Genomic DNA, 22075 nt, shown 5'->3' with positions numbered 1-22075 from the left:
TTAGAAACCACAACAGATATCCCTTGGAGCCGGGGGAAGAGCAGCAGAAGGAAACAGAAAGAGATCTGAGGCAGGGGTTCCCCAACTCCTCCACACAAGGAATTCTATTTGCGAAGGTACATTTACAATTTTCACTGTGGAGGAGATTTTAGCCGTTAATCATCAACGGCATTAAGTACCAAAGCCAATGCGTGAATCTTGACTGACTCCTGTTTGGAAAACAACAGTTATTAAAAAAAGAATTCTTGGTACAATGAGGGACATGGAAATGTGGATATTTTGGATATAATTTATTATAGATATATTTTCTGTATTATATAATTATATATATAATTTTATCTTTGGGNNGTATAAATTATTATGGATAAAATATGGAGATCCTTATTTAGGTATTTTGCTAGGTTATATTATGGAATTAATATAAACTTTCCTGGGTATTATATTATTGTAGTTTAGTAGTTGATCCTACTTTTAGGCAATGTATCCTGAAGTTGGGTTGAAGTGCAGTTACGTCTGAAACTCAAAAAAGTGTGCGTGTGTGTGTGTGTGTGTGTATACGTACCTGTAGGTATGTGTATACCTATGTGTGTATACACACACACCTAAGCAGATGATGGATGAAACAATAACGAAATCATGAGGCTTCTAGATAGAGTTGGTTAATCTCTGTCTATTTGACAGGACCATTAGAGTGAACAAAAATAGCAAACATTTATGCAGTGCTTGCTGGATGCCAGGCCCCCTTTTCTAAGTGCTTTATGTGCATAGTACACCCTCACAACACCCTCTCTCAAAGCCGTAGAGAGAGTTAGCTATCCGAAGCTTAGCTTGAGTGGAGAGGTGAGCACAGCACCCATGCACTTGGACTTGGGATCAAAATGCCAACAGTTGATGCCAGACTTTGTTCTTAACTTTTGTACGACACATCTGTGCACCTTGATACATACAAGTGACTTCAGAGTAAACGTCGTTATGTTTATTGGATCGAACTCTAGAATTTACCTTGGTCAGAAGTCCCAATTCAGAAGCAGGCTGGGAACCGATATATAGAGAAGCTTGAGGAAATGAAATGAGACATTCCCAGACCAGAGTATGGTTCTTCAGGTGTAAGTTTTGGGGAGAGTCAAGCTACCACCGCCCGTGGGAGGAAAGCTATGAGTAGATGCCAAGAAGACAGACCGATAGGAAAAGTGTTCTGCCAAATCTACTCTCCACTCAAGCCAGTGGGTGTTGGTTTTGCAATAGCCTTTGTATGTGTGTTTCTCAAAAATCCAGAGAGAGAGAGAGAGAGAGAGAGAGAAGTGGTGGCCAAATTGGAAAAATACAGAGAACTTCATAAGAATAATATATTTGTGTTAAATCCTTAAAAATCCACTGGAAGCCCCAGGCAGTAATCCACCCCCTTTCCCTGGGAGCCTGCCCTCTGCACGGTCTGTGTGAGCTGGATGGACCGCGTCTCTAAGTTCTGTCTAGATTCACACATTGTTGTGTTGACCTCTCTTATGCTCTTGTGTGTCCAAACAAATCCCTCAACTCTTGACCCTTTTCTGTTTCTTTCTCCTCTCGTTAGAGCGTATTGAATGGAGTGGAGATTCAGGAATCTTTGCCACTCATCCTTCTTTCGTTTGAGCCCCAGAGTTAGAAGCTACTGAAACTTTGAGACTCATAGTCAGACTTAAAAGTCCAGATTCCGAGCAAAATTTCACACAGGTCCTCCTTCCATCTTTCCAGACTCCATCTCATTGAGCATCGTGGCCGTGGGGCCCGTTTCCAGTGGCAGCTTCAGCCTGTAAATCCCTCAGTGTGCAGGCTGAGGCCATGCACACGGTGAACCTTCTCACATGGGTTTTACCTGCACTGTGGTTTTCGGTGAAGGCTTACCTTCAGGCAAAGGCTGTGCTGGACTCATCTGATGCTCTGAACCCATAAGAACAGTAACGCTCTTATAGAGCTTTGCAATTCTGTATCTAGTGTGATGCTCCTGACAGTTCCAGGGGGTAGTAATAGTACAGATACCATTTCTCCTTGCACAATGTGATTCCACCTTATATCTTCAGGTTCGGGGGGAGATGTGACACTTCACAGTAGCTCGCTGATCCCAAAGTCAGTCTCTTATCTACTTAGAATGTTATCGGTGTTTTTTTCCATTGGGTTAATTAGTAAATACGTATTTCTTGTTCCTTATGAATGTTATATAAAGTACAATGGAGGTTAAAAAAGTAAAAAGGAAACTGTTCTCATCTGCAAGGAGGCATGGTATAATTGGAAGGGCAGCACATACAGCCGTTAAGAGAAGATGAATAATGGAAGGCGAGTCGGGTGAGTGATGTATATTCAAGAAATTTTTTTGGGTCCCTACTACGGTCCAGGGGCTATTCCAAATGCTAAGGATTCAAGAGTGACCAAAACAGATAAAAATCTTCCCCTGTTAGAACTAACATTCTAGGTGGGAATGAAGAAACGGTAAATAAACAAGACAAAAAAGTAAAACATATTCTATATTTGTGAAAAACAAAGCAGGATAGGACGGCCCTGTTGAAGCTGGTGGTGGTAAAAATTTTAAGGAGGATTGCATGCAGAGGCCTCATTAAAATCAGAGTCAGGTGAGGGGCGCCTGGGTGGCTCTGTCGGTTAAGCGTCCGACTTTGGCTCAGGTCATGATCTCACAGTTCATGGGTTCAAGCCCCGCGTCGGGCTCTGTGCTGACAGCTCAGAGCCTGGAGCCTGCTTCAGATTCTGTGTCTCCCTCTCTCTCTGCCCCTCCCCTTTTGCGTTGTCTCTCTTTCCCTCAAATATAAACATTAAAGAAAAAAGANCTTTGGCTCAGGTCGTGATCTCACAGTTCATGGGTTCAAGCCCCGCGTCGGGCTCTGTGCTGACAGCTCAGAGCCTGGAGCCTGCTTCAGATTCTGTGTCTCCCTCTCTCTCTGCCCCTCCCCTACTTCTGCGTTGTCTCTCTTTCCCTCAAATATAAACATTAAAGAAAAAAGCGTCATGTGAGTAAAGACCCTAAGGAAATGAGGACACAGTTATACAGCAAGCTAAGGGAAGAGCATTTGAGGCAGAGGGAACAGCCAGTGCAAAGGCCACAAGGGGGCTTCTCAGCTGTGCTGAGGAAGACGCAGAGGTCCATCTAGCTGAGGCGGTGGCTGTGTGAGGCAGTAGGAGGAGAATGAATCAGAAAAGCATCTGGAAACCAGATCCCACATGGCCCCATTGACCCCGAGGCAAGGACTTTGGATTTCACTCAGAGTGAGACGGGGAGCCACTAGGTAATTCTGAGCCGTGCACCAACATACGTGGCTTGACACGTGGCAAGAACCGAAGCAGGGAAGACTGCTGCTGTAGTCTGATAATCAAGGCGGAAATCACGACCGCAGACACAGGGTGGGAGCCCGGAGACGGTGAGAGCCCGTGAGCCGGGACTGGGTGGATTTGAGGCAGAGGTGAGAGGAGTCAGTGATCATGCCAAGCTTCTGTGTCTGAAAAATTTTTGGAATGGCATTGCCATCAGCTAAAGGAGGAAAGATTACCAAAGGAATAGGCTTTGAAGAAGGCCCTGAGAGCTCAGTGTTGGACGTGCTGAGTTTGGAACGCTCTATTAGATCTCCCTGAGTGGAAATACCAACCAGGAAGCTGAATGCACGAGTCTGGATTCGAAGGAGAAGTGCAGACTGGGGTCCTCAAGTTGGAATCACTGAAATATACATGGTATTTAAAGCCACAAAACCAGACGAGTGCACCCAGGGAATGTATACAAGCACAACCCAAGGATTGAGCCTTGGGATACTCTACTATTCAGGGGTTAGAAAAATGAGAAACACCAACAAATAGACACACAAACAAACCCACAAAGGAGACTGAGAAGCAAGGGGACACGCGACTTTCAGGCGGCAGAAAAATGCTTCTCAAAGAGAGTGATCAATTGCGCCAAAGGCGGCCGCCGTGTCAGAAAGGATGACTAACGATCTGTGGTTGGATTCAGCAAGGTGAGGACCACTGCTGAGCTCAATAAAGTTGTGCCGGTGGGAAAAGATGGGGGTGAAAGAGTCTGAGAGAAAAAGGATGGAGAGACGCTGTAGATGGCCAGTATGGACTTTCAAGCAGTTTTCGCTGCACAGGACCAGGTAGAAACAGGGGTAGCTGGGGGTGAAGTGAGACCAAAAGAAGTTCTGCGTTGTTGTCTTATCAAGGTCCGAGAAGAGCCTGTTTGTATGGCGATTTGATAACGCAAGGGATTTTAATGACGTAAAGACAGGGAGGGAAGATTTCGAGCGGCATGGTCCTCGAGTCTGCGAGGCACTGAAACCCGGTGCCCAGGCGGAAGGCTTTACCTTGGAGGGGAGCGTCAGGAGTTCAAAGCCAGCCGCAGCACAGCAGGCGGGCTCTAGGGGAGCAGGTGCATGTGGGGGAGTGTGTGCATGTGGCAGCGTTAGGGTCCTGCTTAATGTTAGTGATCACGGATTTGAAATCAATAAGAGAGCAGTTAGCTTAGCTGTGTGCTTTACCGCAGGTGTGCCCAGTCGCACGGGAGCAGGGGCGGGAAGGCTGGGTTCTCCAGGCTCCCGATGTTGCCAGGGAGGGATGAGGGTATGAGAGAGAGGCAGGAGTGCAGATGTACGTGAGGGAGTGGTTTTAGTGGGCAACCGTGGACTCAAAGTGGGTTCAGGACAGAAGCCAGCGTGCGAAGGGGGTGAGGAAAATAAGCAGGTGGTGGCATGTACGGCGGGCGCCCCTCACCTCCGGCCCGGCGGCACAGGTGGGCAGGCTGTCGCTTCGGCAGAGCGTCAAAGGAGAGCCAGGTTTCTGTTAGAGCAAGAGAGTGAAGGAAGAGCTCGGAGGAAAGCCTGGGGAGACAGAGGTTTGCCGGTGGGTGAATGTAAGCGTCAGAAGGCACAGTGAAAGGGTTTCAGGAGCTGGCAGAGGATGGAGGAAGCCACGGGCAAGCTCAGTGGGAATTAGCCTCTGGGAATAGGCATGGCATAGCAGTTCTGAGTTTCCAGCAGACCCTAGAATCAGGAGTGTGGCAACATTCCTCCTGAGGGGCTCTAGACAGTGGGAGCATGGGGGGGCGCGGTTCTGAGGTTTCCAGTGGTTTCCTCTGGGCTCCTGGAGATGCAGAGAGAGGCCTAGTCTTCTGTGCTCCCAGAAGCATCCTTTGACTTATGCCATCAATGGCCTGTGGGGGTATTCGCCTTCTCTCAGCTTTTGGGCAAATGCTGACAATTTATCCTACATGCATCAAGGGCTCCCCACAGACCAACCATTCCCTCAGCTGCCTTGATCCCGGCTGAGGTTCCGAGGTCCAAATATTGCCCTGATATCAAGCACTCCTTAGATGACCTCTGACCACCTCCAATTTTTGAAAGAGTTTTGTCCACCCGATTAAATAAGCAGCATCTTTTGCCCCATTGGACTCCAAGAACTGAGTTATCGGACCTGATAGACTCGGGTGGGGAGAAAGCATGGAGAATCCCCTGTCTTGTCTCGCCAGTAGTGTTCCCTCTTCAGTGTAAGGCTTGGTCCTAGAGAACCAAATTCCCAGAGCCAGGAAGACGACCCTCTGTTGAAGGATCTCCAAGTGACGGAAACTTCATGGCAGCTTTTCACATTTATTTACAGGAGGTAACAATTCATTTGCTCACTCTTATTACTCAAAGCAAATAAAATGGAATGTGCAATGAGAGCCAACAGTGCTTGGCCAACAGCGAATGATGAGAAGAAATAGTAAATGGATTTGTTTCATAATAAGGCAAATGGCTTCAGTTGCATTATATTTCTTCTTCTAAAGCCACGCCGTTTCTAAGAAGGTTTTTGATCTATTGAAAAAGGTCATCAAATTCTCTCATTACTATTCTTGGGACTCAAGGACCCCAGTTCAGGAATTTCTGTAGTATAATCAAAATATATGAATAAAATGTGCCCTACAGAAAACAAAACAAAACAAAAAACAAAAAAGTAAAAATAAAAGAGCTACACTTCTGTTGCTCAAGATTTCACAGATCAATACCAAAATCAATCATTTGTATTTCCTTACCATGCACCCTGAATGTGAATGTTTAAGAAGTACGGTTAGAGTCCTAAAGATTATCCTTTTCTTTAATGTTTTATTTTATTTTATTTTGGAGAGAGAGAAAGAGACAGAATGTGAGCAGAGGAGAAGCATAGAGAGAGTGAGACACAGAGACTGAAGCAGGCTTCAGGCTCTGGGCGGTTGGCAAAGAGCCTGATGCGGGGTTCAAACTCACAGACTGTGAGATCGTGACCTGAGCTGAAGTCGGAAGCTCAACCGACTGAGCCACCCAGGTGCCCCAAGATTATCCTTATCAACTGTGAGTGCCTTTGGAAAAGCAGCAATCCAGGGAAAATTTCCCAAATCGGACTGGGTAGTAGGATGGCTAGTGACTATCAGAATATTCTATTGAAGGATGGTTTGGAAAAGCATTTACTCATCCACAATCTCTTATTTGAAAAGGGTAAAAAATATATTGTTTTCATAGCACAAAGAGCACAAAATAAACCTTTACAAAATGGACTGAGCTGTGAGTGTTTGAAGAAGTGATTCTTCACCCTCAGGACATAATGCCAGCAGAGTGGAATATTAGAATCTCAGCAGAGGATGGGGTGCCTGGATGGCTCAATTGGTTGAACATCGGACTTCAGCTCAGGTCATGATCTCACGGTTTGTGGGTTCGAGCCCCGCATCCGGCTTTGTGCTGACAGCTCAGAGCCTAGAGCCTGTCTTCGGATTCTGTGTCTCCCTCTCTCTCTGACCCTCCCCTGCTCATGCTGTCTCTATCTCTGTCTCAAAAATAAATAAAATATTAAAAAAAAAAATCTCAGCAGAGGAAAGGTACGAGATTTTTATCCTTATAGAAAGAGGGCAGATGTGTAAAAACTAAAAAAACAAAAGCTCAAATAGCTGAACAAAATAGATCTAAAGCATAACAAAGTTTCCTATTTGCATATTCAAGAATCTGCTTTCAGAAAAGGGAGTAGCCTGCGTTGCTGACTGGTAAGATGAAGCTGGGGGGGGTGGGTGTTGGGGTACAGTCCAGTTTGTCGTATCCAGAAAATGGCAACATCAAAGTCAGAACGTTTCCTGAGAGCAGGATAAGTTATTACAACTGTCATAGTTTGTCAGTTTGTCCGCCACTTGGAAGCCACTGAACTCTTTGGAGAACAGAGGATTTCATGGACTAGAGGAAAAAAATTTGGTTTTTTAAGTAAATTTTTAAAGTAATTTCCAGCCTTTTCCTTGAATTCCGCTGTTTGTTTCTTTTTTCTTTCATTTTCATTTTCTTTTTCTTTTTTCTTTTCTTTCTTCTTCTTCTTCTTCTTTTTTTTTAGCGACGCTCACCAGTGACTCAAGTGTGTTTAGCCTTAAGTGAAACTCTTCATTTTTCAAATTGCATATGCTTGTGTCACAGAAGTCTCTGGAAAGAACTTCACCAGATCTCGAGTCCACACACGTTTAGACTTGGCCCATGAAAGCCTTCTTTGTTTTATCCCTTGGCCTATATGCTTTGGTTTATATTTGCTCTTGGGATCAGAAAGGGTATGCTCTCAAAAACTGCTTCCCATCCGCGTTATCAGCATTTAAAACATTTTAAACGGAGTTCTGTGATGAAATGGGACTCTTCTACACTGATTACTAGTAACTACAGGATCACCACGTTTTGGTGTTCCTCTCAGAATGAAAGGATTTGTGACAAGAAGACAGAAATCACCACCTGAGATGTTGGAGGTGGTGGTGGGTGGGGGACCATGTACATTTCTTAAAAGTGGTGAAGAGCAGAATTAGAATTTTAGGGGCCTTTGCTCCCTTTCCCGCCTCCCCTGCACCCCCAGGATGTGGGGCTAACTCTCGAGAAAAACAACCCCATGCCTGGAGTCTCACAGCAAACAAAGCCTGCCCAGCAGTCTCCTGATTACTTTTGTCTTCCTAAATCTAATCCCGCGATAAACCTTGTTTCCTACACTTGACGTGCACCTCTTTCACTAACCTAACCCCAAATCCATCAGACACATTGTGGTTGGCTCATTGTGAACAAACAGAACTGACAGTTTCCTTCCTCAGAGTAAACAGTACTGGTACTTAGCCACAGTTCAAAGGGTTTATCACCCCAACGTGGCCGTCCTTTTAGGTGGGCAAGTAGGCTCAGCTTCAGCTTCTAATTAACTTGCTTTATTCCCTGCTCACAGTCCCAATTTTTACTGGCCCAGAAGTACTGTATGACTACCTGAGAGGGGGCCTATTTTCACAGCCTTCGTTTTCTATTTTCTCCTGTTCAGTAAAATCGCCATTGACCCCCATCCCTGTTTAATTTTGTTGCCGTTTACGAACAGGGCATCGTGGAGCAAAGGGCCGCCTCACCCTTCCTGTGCCATTTCTGTGCTAGATTTCGCTCTGCTTTAACCTCGGATCGATTACTAGGAATCCGGTCAGCACGGTATTTTCTTTGGCCTCGCCCCTTCTCATTCTTATCCTCGGTTCGCTGGAGGAAAGGTCTAGAAGTGCAGGGCGGCGGGGGGGGGGGGGCTCTGCTGGCGGCGTGGAAGGCCTGCAAGTGTGTGCTCTCATGCCAGGTTCGTGGAGGGGCGCACCCCGGGCACACGCCGTGGGGCCTGCGCCAAGGCAGGACACGCTCTCGGGCTTCTCAGAAGACAAACCGTTCACATTTCCTATTGTTTCTGCAGGCACTTGCTTCCCTCTGTTTATTCCAGTCTTTGTAAACCAATGAGTCATGTCACTTGCTTCTGAGTCCAAGTGACTTCCCTCGTGGGGGTCATTCCAGAACGAGCCCCAGCAGAGGTCTGAGCAGCAGCGGGGGCAGGGGCTTGGTTTGGGGCTTTGTTCTGTCCGCTGGGCTCTGTGTTAGACTCTCAGAGGAAAGTGCCCGGAGGAAAGACCTCCACGTGCCCGTTTTGCCGCCGTGATAGCCAAGCCCTCACTCAGAACTACTGACCCGAGTCCCCCGTTGCTCAGCGGCTCCCAGCAGCGCGTCTGGGGCATCACTTGCTGACCTCTCGAGGCAGGCTCACTGTGACAAGTGGCCCTCCGTCATTCTCTAGGTAAGTGCTGCAAACGGAGGGTGGAGGGGGCTGCTTGGGAAGCTTCCACAGGGAGTGTGCCTCCCAGGGGCCCTGAGTGTCCAGGACCCCCGGGTGCCCCCCTTCCTAAGAGGCAGTGGGTTTGAGCAAAGGATCCTGCTGCTGACGGAGGGGTTAGGGGGCTGGCGTCGCACAAAGGTGAGCCTGCGGCCCAGGCCAGCCGGCTTGCAGAGGAGAGCCAGCTGTCCCCACGGCCCATCGCTTTGGGAGGGGGACTCCTCTACAGGAAGCGGCAGGTGGAAGGGAAGGAGAAAATGGGCATTTTATCTGCATGGATACGTACACATAGGAGACCTCTGCCACTTTCGGAAAGATAGAGTTTTCATTTGTTTGTTTTTTAGGGGTACAAAGGATTTATCCAGATTTACAATGAACCCACCAGGGGCAGCGCAAAAGCGTTCACTTATCTTGCCTCTTGATGGGAGGGAGCTTTGAGAGGGAGTTCAGAAGAGGTGTGAGCAGCTAGTTTTGTCTTGGGCCCTTCCCTTCCAATCTGTCACCTGCTTCCTTGTCTCCACAGGACACCCCACCCCTCCCACTCCGCCAATATCAGATCTTATCTGGGCAGAGAGATTCTGCAAAGCCTTTTCTATTTTAATATTAGGAAATCTGGGTTGCAGACCGGTCTCTGACACCATCTTTGGGAAAACCACATGACTCTGTATAACGTAATCTCTCCCTTCTGCGAAGTCGGGGAAAGATCTTATGGGGGCCTGGCAGAGAGCAGCAAAGAGGGCATTTCAGGCAGAGGACTCGAATGAAGGCTCTGAACAAAGAGGCGGCCTGAGTGTTTGGGGAAACAAAGGAGGCCTCCGTGCCCAGAGGGGCGGGGGCTGGGGGGGGGGCGNGAAGCCAACAAGGGAGGCGGAAACCAGATCAGAAGCTGCTTATCTGAATATTTTAAGGATTTTGATATTAACCCAACCAAAATGAGGAACCAATGAATCATCTTAATTAGGGAATTGGCTAAACAACGGCGTGACACTGGCCTGTTCTCAACCCATTGGCACCATGGCAGCTGGACTCAGGCATCAGCGTGTGAACCTCATGGACCTAATTCGAGGTTTTTAGATTGAGGGATCCACACGCTATCAGTTTTTGAAAACATTCGGTCAAAAAAGGGCATTTGCGAAAACAACAGAAAAGTCTATCATCATCATGGTCTCCATCATCAATGTCATTATCAATCATCATCATCAATCATACTTTCATTAAAAAAAAAAAAGGTGGGGGACACTTTAACACCAACCAAAAAGAAAATAAAGGAAGGACAAGTTCAGAATAATGGAAACTATTTAGATTTGATTCATATGCCTTGATGAAGAAAAATGGTATTGTTACTATTATTTTGTCTTAGACCTGTGAACGCTTCTTCACAAGTAGCACTTGTCAGAGTCCTGACATTTGGAAACAAGCTGTCAAGGTAAGCGCCACCATTGACTGGATGGTGAAGAGAAGTGCTGGCCTCATGGACGGACTTGCTGGAGGAAGTGATATTATGTTGGGTTTGGGGGCAGTTAGGGATGAAGGAAAAGGTGACGGATATGAAAGTCCCTGAGCACGCCTGCAACACAGTAGATACTCAGTAAATGTCAGCAGACACTTGAGTTGAATTTGGTGATAATAACAGCCAGTCTTTATATAACGAAAGTTTCATAACTATTGTTTTATTGATTACCACTCGAGAGGTAGCTAAACGAGGTATTAATTCCCCTATTTTATTATCCCCCGATCAGAAAATTTTAAATTACCTCTAAGTTTCCCATCATGTTTCTTCTGTTGGACAGCGCTGTTCCAGACCGCACTAGAAATATTTCTTTCCTAGGAATAGAATTGTCTTTTAGGGTGTGTTTACAGAGAGATAGAAAAGCTACCTACCCACGGGCCACATCACAAGTGCCTTCAAATCCTTTGAAGCATGTGAGACAGCCCACCTCACCCATTTTGTCAATGAAATTGAAATGGGACGATCGTGTCTTAATTAGGTACAGATTCTCTCTTGCCAGCATTTGCCAAACAACAGGAAGAAAAAGAAGTAACAAGATCACAACGTTAAAAGGCGAAAGGGAAGAATGACCAGATTGTCAGTGTTTTCGTGACTGTGTTTGGACCTGAGGATGGTGGGGAAGGTAACAAATGAGATTCGAGTCTTTTAATGTGGGAAAGTCGGTGGATACTGTGTTCTAATTAGTCCTCTATGTCCCAGATACCGGCTGGAAATTAGTACATTTCTTCCGTGACCTTTAAATTTGATGCATAACAAATTACTTTGTCAATTAAAAAAATAAGGAGTTGACATATGCATTAGTCCCCATATCTAATTTATCATGGGTTTGGCAATAAGTAATCCATCCATTTAATTATTTATACATTCACTAAGAAACCTCTGGAAAGTCCATATGCAGGTTTATCTGTTTTAACAGAGTATGCATAGTGAGAAACTCCCTGTCCAATTTCCTGCTCCCTGTACCTCCAGGGTAAGGCGGAGGGCTTCAGGGGGCCAGGTGAGACCCCTGCCAGCTCCTCGGAGGTCAGCCCTAGGTCGGGGGGCTGCTCAGGGGGCTGTGGTTCTTTTCGGGTACCTTTTTCCAGGGCGTGTTCCTTCGTGGCCACANGGGAGGGTCGCGGGGCGGGGGGGCGGGGGGGGCTCCTCCCCGCGCAGTCCGGCCTCTGCAGTGCGCTGGCCTTGGGCGCACGGCCGTCTCCGGATCACCTGCGGAGCTGCGCGGTCTCCAGGTAGGCGGCCTGCGGGTGCGGAGAGCATCGCTGNCCCGGCCTCCGCGACACAGGGCACATGGCGTGCTGGCCCAAGGCCGTCGCCTGGTGCACACGCCTCTCCAGGTTTTCCTGCCGGGGAGCCAGGGCCTCGGGGTTGGGGGTGGATGTGGGTGTGGGGGTGGGTCGTGCCCCAGCAGGGAGCGGACCACCTCCTGGCGGTGATGCAGGCGGGGAGGGGCAGCTCCACGGGCCCCATGCACGAGGTGGCCCCCCGCTCTGTGCAGCTGACATTGCACAAACCGTTCCTTTGGGCAGCCCCGGTCAGCTCTAGGGGTGCAGCGTCCCTTGGCAGGGACCGGGCATGCGTGAGCAGGGTGAGGCGGGGAGGAGGGATGTGGGGGCTGGGAGGTAAGGCCCGGGAGATACTCCCAGGCGCTCTGGACCCAGGGTCTGAATCGTGTCCTGTGCAATCCCCGTCACATGGTGGGTGTGGCCCTGGTCCCGCCCTATCTGGTAGGAGCAGCTGGCCTGGTGGCACCACGTGGGGGACAGCGCCTGGGAAGTCGAGGACCGAGCCCCAGCGCCTTTGGGATCCTGTTGGAGCATCTCTGTGCCGCCGGCAGGGCGCTGAGTCTCTCGGGAAGGCGACTGGGCCTCCTGGAGGTGCCCTTTGTCCTAGTGCACAGCCTGGCCGTGGTGCCTGCGGATTCCGCTCACCTGGGGCCCCAGCTCGTCCCCCACAGCCTGCCGCTCACCGTGCAGGGGGCAGTACTGGTGGCCCGGTGGCCTGAGTGCGCAGGGAGACGCCAGCGCAGGCTGTGAGCTTGCAGGGCTCCCAAGCACCTGCTCCCGGATGGCCTTGGACGTGGTAAGCATCACCTCACGGCACTGCCTCAGTCACTGGCCATGCCTACCCACTTGCGGCAGTGCCTGGACATCAAGGTGAAGCCAAGGTCAGGCAGTAGCCATCATCACAGCCCTGGGGGTAAAGGTTGTGGTGCTCCCGGGGGTGGCCCCAGGGCATGGTGTCCGCACAGTACCTGAGGACATTGGGGAAAACAAGGTAGAAGAGGGGTGCCTGGGTGGCTCAGTCGGCTGAGCATCTAACGTCAGCTGAGGTTATGATCTGATGGTTCATGAGTTGGAGCCCACATCTGGCTCCAGGCTGTGCAGGAGGCTGCTTGTGATCCTCTGTACCGCCCCCCCGCCACCCCTCCCTTGGCCTGCGCTCTCTCAAAAATAAGTAAACATTAAAAAAAATTTTTTGTTTAAAAAGAAAAGCAATGCACTGGGGTTTCACGTATTAAGCACCAAATTCTTCTGAAAGACTCCAGATGGGCAAAGAATAAGCCACAGATCATCACTTTGTTTTGACGTTCAGAGTCTGGTAAGAGGATTAAACACCAAGTTCCTGATGAAACTCTGAAATTCTAAAGAGTTTTTTAAAAAAATTTTTTGTGATGTTTGTTTATTTTTGAGAGAGAGAGCGCGAGTAGGGGAGAGGCAGAGAGAGAGGGAGACAGAATTTGAAGCAGGCTCCAGGCTCTGAGTTGTCAGCACAGAGCTCCATGCAGGGCTTGAACTCACAGACCACGAGATCATGACCTGAGCCGAAGTCGGACGCTTTACCGAATCAGCCGCCCAGGCCTCCCTGAAATTCTAAAGAGGTTTAGGTAATACGGACATTTTTACTTCTCTGCTAAGCTTTTGATACTAAAGTAATACTACTGTTTGGCCCAGCCTGCAGGACGCCTCCGCGCAGGTCCTGGTTACCCCTTGTGAGCAGCACAGCTGTGGACTTTTTATCTCTGCTGAGTCAAGAGGGTTTACAACAGGGGCCGAGGAGCTCCTGGTCTGCATTTCACATCATCAGAAAAGTCAGGAGCTAAAGTTGCAATGAGTCAAATGTCCTGGTGACACAGGGTAAATGTCATCCACCCACACCTGCCTCTTGAACTAACTCCCTTGACCCAGGTCACCCGGGGGCTCCCTCTTTGAGGTGCTAAATCCAGGGGGCTCTTTCCGCTGTTATTTGACTTCCTTCTTACATTTGACACTATTTTCCTTGAAGCTTTTTCCTCTCATCTCTGTGTGCTTCCTCTCGGTTTCCTCTTGAGATGCTCTTTCCACTTCCCATCCCCCGTGTTGGCGTGTCCCAGCTTCTGACGGCGTGGTCTTCTCTTCTCTTCCGGTGCGTACTTTCCATGTGAGCTTCCAAGAGAGGCAGGTGCATCCCAGCTGCTTCTTTCTTTTTTTTTTTTTTAAATTTAATGTTTATTTATTTTTGAATGAGGTAGGGTGTGGGGAGGGGTTCCAGGCTCTGAGCTGTCAGCACAGAGCCTGACGTGTGGCTTGAACTCATGACCTGCAAGATCATGACCTGAGCCCAAGTCAGACACTTAACCGACTGAGCCACCCAGGTGCCCCTAGCTGTTTCTTTCTGCCTTAGAATCCTCTCCTGAGACCCAGCCAACTGGCTACCTGTACTTTCATACACTCTAGGACCTCGAATTCAGGAGATCAGACTGAAGTCGTCTTCCTTCCATTTCTTCCTTGGTGAAAGACCTCATGGTCCACTCACTTTCCAGGCAGAAATCTGGGAGTCATTCTTAACTTCTCCATTATTTCCCACAGTCCTTCAGTCAGCCAGTATTGAGAATTGCAGTCCCCTCGAAACTTCCTGAATCACTGAGAAAATGCCTAAAGGAATTGACGTGCACTATTCTCATTCAGGGGACTAAAGTCATGGTGTATGTTATAATTTTTGAGTGAAAATGAGACATTTTCCAGCACGTACTTCAGCGGTATCCCTCACTTCCCACCCCTTGCCTTCAATCATGCTGTCTTCAGAGTGTAGTTTCTGAAACTGAAATTTGATTATATCGTCCCACTGTGTAAAGTCTTACTGTTTTCTGGAGATAGTCTAGACTCTTTAACAGGTCCTTCCTGAGCTGGCCTGGCTTGTTCTCCCCTTTGAGCGTCCAAATTCTCCCCCACGCTGGGAATGACGCAGAGTTCTCTTTCTGACCTCCTCTCGTCCCTGGGCTTCCAGACTGTCTCCCACCTGCAGCCCCATGTGGTAACCCCGAGTCACCCTTAAAATCCACCTCAGGAGTCACTGTCTCTGGGAAGTCTTCCCTCACCTGCCTGCCCCTTGTCTGGGTTCTCTCTCTCCACACACCCTGACCAGAATTTGTTTTGATGCACGATAAATGCCTGTCAGGCTGCTCCATCCATGAGCCCACTGGGCAGGCCTCGAATCTTGAACGCCATCACGGAAGCACAAGACACGCAACAAGTAGCCACGCCATGTTACTGAAGGCGTCCGTGGTGTGCGGCCCATGCAGACTTACAGTGACATGGAAATGGAGTGGAGAAACGATAAGAGATGTGAGAAAGTTAACCCAGTCTCCTCGTTTGCATTAATGAGAGGCATGAGTAGGGCTCTCCATTCTGTTCCGCAAATCCCTTCCATGCAGCATCCAGCCCTGGCTTCCTCCATGGCTAGAGGGCACGTAAGGGGGCGATTTGGACTGAGGAGCCATCTTGCATTACTCCGTCTGGGCAGAATGAAGGTCCAGCTATTTCTGGGACTCTGGAGTCCACTCCAGGCTAAATTCAGTTTCTCAGCTTTGTCCTGATGTAACCCCCTTCCTCCAGGACTCACTTGTGATCAGCCTAGGATTGGGGTTCTGGAATGCCCACACCGGCTCAGCTGTCACTCTCTAGGAGGTCCATCCAGGTTCAGAACTCGTGTGGGTGCGTGTGTGTGTGTGTGTGTGTATGTGTATGTATGTGTATTACATGGGAAGAAACAGAGACAGAGAGTAAGAGGGGGGAGAAAGAGAGAGACAGGAGGTGGGAGGAGAGAGGAAGACGTGGGGGAGAGGAGAGGAGACAGAGAGATGACTTACAATGTCTTCTACTCTCCACGGAGGGAGTGCTAATTAAACACCAGGCGCTCTGCTAAGCCCTTTAAATGCATCCTACTATTGAGCATACACTATTTAATCATATTCCTCACACGGATTTAATCCTCACGAAGCTGGCGACCCAGGCGTAGAATGCCGAAATCGGTCAGACAGCTAGCAACCCACAGCGCGGCCCTGAAACACAGGCCCTGAGTCTCCCTACTTGGTGTGAGCGTTGACGTTAAACTGCTTGTAGCACGCCATCTTGGAAACGGTTGCTTATGGATGCCATTCTGGCTTTTTCCTTTTTCTTCCCCCCTTTTTTCCTGGAAATGGATGGTGGGACCAAAGACCAGCAGGATGTGTGGCCACAGAATAAATCAACGTCTTAGGTTTCCTCCCAGGAAGCCGAACGCTGCCTCTGAGCTGGGACCGACTCACGCGCAACCGGAAACTCAAGGGAACCAGAGAGCAGGTACTTCTTCTGTGTGTTTGATGCTCTGTTCCAGGCCTGATGGACACGCGTTGAGTCTCAGCAAGACATTTATGCTCTGAGTTCCTAGCCAAAATGATCCCGCCCCAGTCGGTCTGTTCCCTTTTCTGAGGCTGTCTGCTCTGCTCCCATCCATGCCGGGCCTTATTTTCTCATCCTTTTATCTTGTTGAGACTGTGTGATGGGAATTTGCTTTGGAGGGAATTACAATTGGTTTAAAAAAATGTGGACTTGGGTCCCCTTGCTTTGTTACTGTAAGTGTCAAAGGGGACCGGGGCGTGTGGAAGGGTTGGGAGGGGGGAGATTGGGGAGGGGGGTCTTGCACACCTGGGTGTGCGGGGGTCACTTTGCTGTGGCTGGAAGTCCTTTGTCTGGGGCTGGGGAGGAGACAAATNCCAATGAGCACTGACTTCTAGAGTAGCTCTAAGAAGGAAGCGATCTGTGTGGGGTGACAGGCAGAGGCTTCCCCAGTATTTGAGTTATTTCTGGCAAAAGGAAAAGATTCAAGGAGCAATGTGGGAGGGCCTGTTTCCTGGGGCTGGGAGATGGTGGCTAAGCTGGTCTCGATCTACAGGTCTGGGCTTCAGGGAGCTTGTGCTGGAGAGAGGGCATTAACACACTGGAAACCTGCTGAATACTAAGTGCTATTGACTTGGGGGAATTGTAATGATTACTTTTATTCTTTCTGTTGAAGGTCAGTTGTGTGATGAGATCCATTAACATGGCCATTCTTATTTACTATATGGATCTGGTAGGGTTCTAGGTCTGGTTGAAGGGTGCAGAGTACATTCAGGACCCAATAGCAGTCACGGCTGTTACTAGAGAGACCAGAAGCCCATGCCCCGACCGGGGGTGTGAATGGCGATGTCTTTGTCTTGAGGTGTTCATTCCTTTGACGTGTGTTAGTAAATATTTCAGCATATTCCCTTCTGCTTTGACTTCTTGGCTGTTGGCTGTTCTTGTCGTTGAATGGTTAACTGAGCGGAGGAGCTCATTTGGTGCATTTGCAATAGGAAGTGGGTATTTTCCACATCCTTAAGCTGTGAAACTATCTTGGAGCAGTATTCGCCTCCCATGTAAAATGTGTGAATTTGCAACCCGGACAGAGGTAACGTGAAGGGCAAACCCGTCTCTTCCTAGTGCCCAGCGCTGACCTGAGGAGCTTTTGGGGGGACTTGAAATCTCCTGGTCCTCTCCGGCTCCCCAAATAATGAGGCTATTTTATGAATGCAATGAAATAGGCAAATGCAGATGACAGACCAAATCCAGATGGATAGAAGGCACCAAGTGAATCCCTCCTTCCAAGGAACTCATAAATACTTGGGATGTAGCATACCTCATCTGCACAAGGTGGGAAAATCCACATTTCTAATGGAGTAGTATACAAATATATACAAATCAGTCAGATGCAGATGAAGCCATAATTTCTGAAAGAACACAGAGAAGAGGAGATAAAATATGTGCTTCAGGGGAAAACATCCCAAGCATAACATGGCTCGAGTGGATGCATTTTTGTTAGTACGACAGAGACTGAGAGGTTCTGACTCACGGTGGAAAATGAATAATTTTTGTACGAGTGAGGATAAGTTACAGCCACGTCACCAGATAGGGCCCTGAGCGATTGGGAGGACAGGAAGTAGGTTGTATTCTTTGCTCTGCACAGCCTCCTATGCAGAAACACAGAAGGATTTGCATGAAGCTTTTCTTTTCCATTTTGTTGGCCGCTTTCAGTGTGTTAGATGAATCAGTCATGCCAACCTTCAAAAGTTCGGGAGAAAAAGGTTGGAAGAGAGAACAGTGGCATATCTAAGCCCTCCTGAAGCTTGTTGGATTAGAAGAGCTTCAAGGACAATAGTATTTCTTATTTTGATTCCTTGATGCCTTGCAAGGAGCACAAAACCTTTTATAGACACTATCTCATTAACTCTTTTCAACCCCCCGGTGAGGGAGGTGGTGCCAAGAGCAATTTATTATCACCTTATGGATTCAGAAATGGGACCCAGCAGCTTTCCAGAAACTGATTATGAATTAGAGCTGTTTCAAGTAAGTCACTGTAAAAGTTTCTGGTCCGTTTCTAGAATCTTAGTACAGAACTCTCATCTCCATCCCATGTCTCTTTGATCAGATGTCTGAGACAACAAAAGCAAAGAGGATATAAGATACATTTTGGCAGATTCTAATCTTCTCATGGTTTCAGCTTCGGGCTTACTTTATACTTGAATGCTTGCATGGAAAATCTCAAAACCCTCAAAAATTGTCTAGATCATTCTAAAACCCCAAGATTCATGAGCAAGCCTTTCTGTGAATTGCTGCATCCTAGTTTCACATTCATACCGAAGGCCCTCTCTTTCCAATACCACTCTCCCTGTCCTCTGCTGGACTGTGGGCCCTGGGGGTACACACATCACGGGGTTCTTACCTTCCTGTTTCCTCCTGCCTGGCACACAATCTTCCCAAGGCAGGCACTCATGACGGTTGTGCTTGTTGACAGGTGGGGGCCAGCTGATCCCCCAAGTTGGTGTGATTTAACTTCAGGCTTGTTCACTTTGCCCCATCAAAGGCTTGGGGACATTCTGTCCAGAGTAGGGCTCTGTCCTCTGTATTCCCTTGTAACGGGTGCATGTTTGGGGACCCACCCTTAGTTAAGGAAAGAGGAAAAAATTGGAGCTTCTGCAAGATGGGTTCAGTTTCTGATTTGAACAGAGACACGCCAGGTCCCCTAATGTGTACTGAGTGTAGACAGGCCATCCGTCATTCTTCTAGAAACCTCCCCCTGCCCCCCCACCCCCACCCACACCAGGTGTCTCATTCAACTCAGTCAGCAAGCCTGCACTCAGTGGGTATGGACGGCTTGCAGTCTGTCTGCAGGAAGCTGTCACTCTTGAGTTAGCTTGGCTTGGTTTTTCTGACTGCTAATGGCTAAGAATGTCGGTCTTTCTCTGGTCTCTTTACAGCACAGGCTGCAGCCGTGAGAAATAAAATGGGCTTTTCCTGGTAAAATCAGCAGGCAGAAAACCCGTTTTACGCCCTCTGCTCCCATCACAGATGACCCTTGGCCCGGTTAGACCTGCAGGGGCCCAAGCAGCTGGGCCTCCCTTGGACATCCGGGAAGGCACCCGCACTCCATCAAAGGGCAGCAAAGGGAGGGGGGTAGGGGGTGGGAAGATGGGGGGCGGGGGGGGGTTGGTTCTTGGGGGTCCCTTGGGCTTTGGCCTTGGGCGGCTCCCTCTCTCCTTGTCTTTTCCCAGTCCTTTAAAGAATATCCGAACTCAGTATATTTTCTGGGCCAGGGATTCTAAACTTTTGGTGAGCAATAGAATTCATTTAAATAAGGTGAAAAAAGAAGTTAACGGTGCAGGGACTCCGTATGTTTAAATTTCTGAATGCTCCTGGCCTCCTGAGGAAACTTCCCAAAGCTTTAAAGAAGCTCCGGTGATATTAAAATGCAGAAGATTGCTCCCTCTTTTTTTTTCTTCCTTCCCGGAGTATGGAAAACTTGGCTGGTTTCAGCTTGTCCCTCCAGGAAACTCAATTAAATTGTACTAGGCAGGGTTTTTTCTTCTTTTCTTTTCCGTTTTGTCGGCAACTTCATTTATGGGTTTGTAGTGGACACACTGGCCCGATAGGACCGGGGTCCTAGAGAAAACTTCTGCTTCATTGGACGGTAACTTTTTTTTTTAAAAAATGACATTCTTTTTTATGTGTGATGTCGTCTTCCCCCCTCTCTACTGTATTTTTCATATTTTTAGTTTCACTTGGAATCTACCTTTCGAGCTGCGTTGGTTTCCCTTGACTACCTGTGGTTTGTACCACTTTTGTGGCTGGGAGGTCACTCTGGTCACTTAGCAATGTGAACGCTTTGCACAGAATAAAACAAGCCTCTACCTTCTTTCACATCCTGTTGAGAGAAGACGAATTTTGTACGTAACCTGTCAAAGCCAGAAACATCTCTTTCTCATCCTGCCATCAGGGGACGAATTGTCCAGTGCAGGGACAGGGAACGTTTGTTTACTCCCTGAAAAACTCTGCGATGATTTGTCTAGTGACCTTGTTCTAATCTGGGCCAAATGATGCCTCCTTGTCCCTTTTCCTTATTTTCCATCTTTTATCCTATCTTCCTGCCTCAAAACTATTGTTCTCCTCCAGACTCCGCAAGAATTGATGGGGGGGGGGAGGCAAGAATTATCTACAGGGTATCATTCATGTGGGCGGACATGTAATAGAGTGATCAAGAGTGTAAATTCTGGAGTCACAATGCCTTCAGTTCTGGCTCTGCAACTTGCCAGCTGTGTGACCTTGAACTTGCGGTTTAACTTCTCTGAGCCTGTTTCCTCTTCTGTCAAATGAGTATACATAGGACCAAGGTTGTGTGAAAAGCTTAGCACGATGGCCTCAAATATGGTCATCATTGTGATTATCGATATTAGTCCGAAGGGCATTAGTCCCACCAGATACTCCGAGAAAGGAAGCCGTGGTGGCTCAGGTAGGGAGATGGTGCCTATGGGACCACATCTTGATGACATGATGACATTAGCATAAGAAAGGCCCTGAGAAGACTAGTTAAGCAAAATATTTAGTCTGATCCCATGTTTACTCAATTTATTTGTCTCTGCAAACTCTCTTTTCTCTTCTTGAATGTTCCTTGGAACACACTTGGAGAAATGTTAAGCCAGTGTGATTTAAAAAAAAATTTTTGTTTTTTGACAGAGAGGGAGAGTGTGAGGGAGGGACAGAGGAAGACGGAGAGAGAGAGAGAGAGAGAGAGAGAGAGAGAGAGAGAGAATCTTAAGCAGGCCCCACGCCCAGTGCAGAAGCTGACTCTGGGCCCCATCTCATGACCATGAGATCATGACCTGAGCCGAAATCAAGAGTCTGATGCTTAACCAACTGAGCCAGTGGGATTTTAAACCACCCCTTCCCAATCATTACAGAAGTTTGTATTAACCCTCTGTGGAACTGATCACATAGATGTGTAGTAGATAAACACCACGATTTGCCCCAAAATGTATGCCAACCAGGGAAACACGAGAGAACATGCGTTGAAGGCCACCTGGTGATATGATGCGCTAACTGGTCCAAACCGCTTTTTCCTCTTCTTCTTTGTAAAATTATCAGTTTATTATAAGCCACATATGCCTAAAGTGAAGAGCTGATCCTCCCCAGTTTCTGCACATCGGTCTGCTCAAGTCTAACACTCTGGAAATAAAGATGTAAAGGATAGAAACAAGGTGGCCTTCTGGAAGATCCACAGGTATTTAGATAGCGGATACGTGGACGTCTTTGTTAATCCTGTGCACTGACCAGGTGACAATGCGACCAAGCGTTGTAGTTATTATAATAAGGACATGGTCGTGTCCTGCGGGTCAACTATCTGGTGTGACGAACACAGTACGCAGCTGCAGAATCGGTGATGCCTTCCCGCCGTTTCTTAGTTTCCAAATCCAGTTTCTTGGGGGTGGTGGGCACATCCTGGAAACAATCTGAAGTTAGGAAACTTCCTTATCTGGAAAGGCTAAGGACGCAGGCTGTGAGCTCTGAACCAAGGTTAGATTTGGGACGTGCATGTGGCTTAGCAGCTAGAATAGGGTCAGAGTGAGCTGCAGAGAGGGACGGGGCATGAACGCATCATGTGTGTCCCGGGGAAGGAGCTTCCCAAAAGGGACTTCTGTCTCAGGCTCGGCTCTGAGTCATGGCTGAGCAAGGTGTATGCTCCTGTTTGGGGCCCTACACGTTTTGGGACAGTCCTAACCCTAATCCAAATATTGCGCTCCATCCTCTCTCTCTACACACTCTTGAATATATTAGGATCACATCCTGATCTTAAATTAAGGCCAAGGTC

The 22075-nt window shown here is 48.1% G+C and overlaps 1 long non-coding RNA gene across 1 annotated transcript in view; it reads left to right on the top strand.

Moving 5' to 3' along the window:
* The first annotated feature begins 8736 nt into the window (after nt 1-8736).
* The window catches only part of LOC144226999 (uncharacterized), a 33039-nt gene continuing 19700 nt past the window's right edge, over nt 8737-22075 (top strand). The window contains exons 1-2 of the long non-coding RNA XR_013333807.1: nt 8737-9075; nt 16095-16218. This is a non-coding gene — a long non-coding RNA (uncharacterized LOC144226999). The remainder of the gene's footprint in view (nt 9076-16094; nt 16219-22075) is intronic.

This window comes from Crocuta crocuta, unplaced genomic scaffold (assembly GCF_008692635.1).
Source record: "Crocuta crocuta isolate KB4526 unplaced genomic scaffold, BGI_CrCroc_1.0 scaffold32, whole genome shotgun sequence".
Classification (NCBI taxonomy): Eukaryota; Metazoa; Chordata; class Mammalia; order Carnivora; family Hyaenidae; genus Crocuta; species Crocuta crocuta.
The sequence above is the reverse complement of the archived record's forward strand: the minus strand, read 5'-3'. Positions and strand labels throughout refer to the sequence as shown.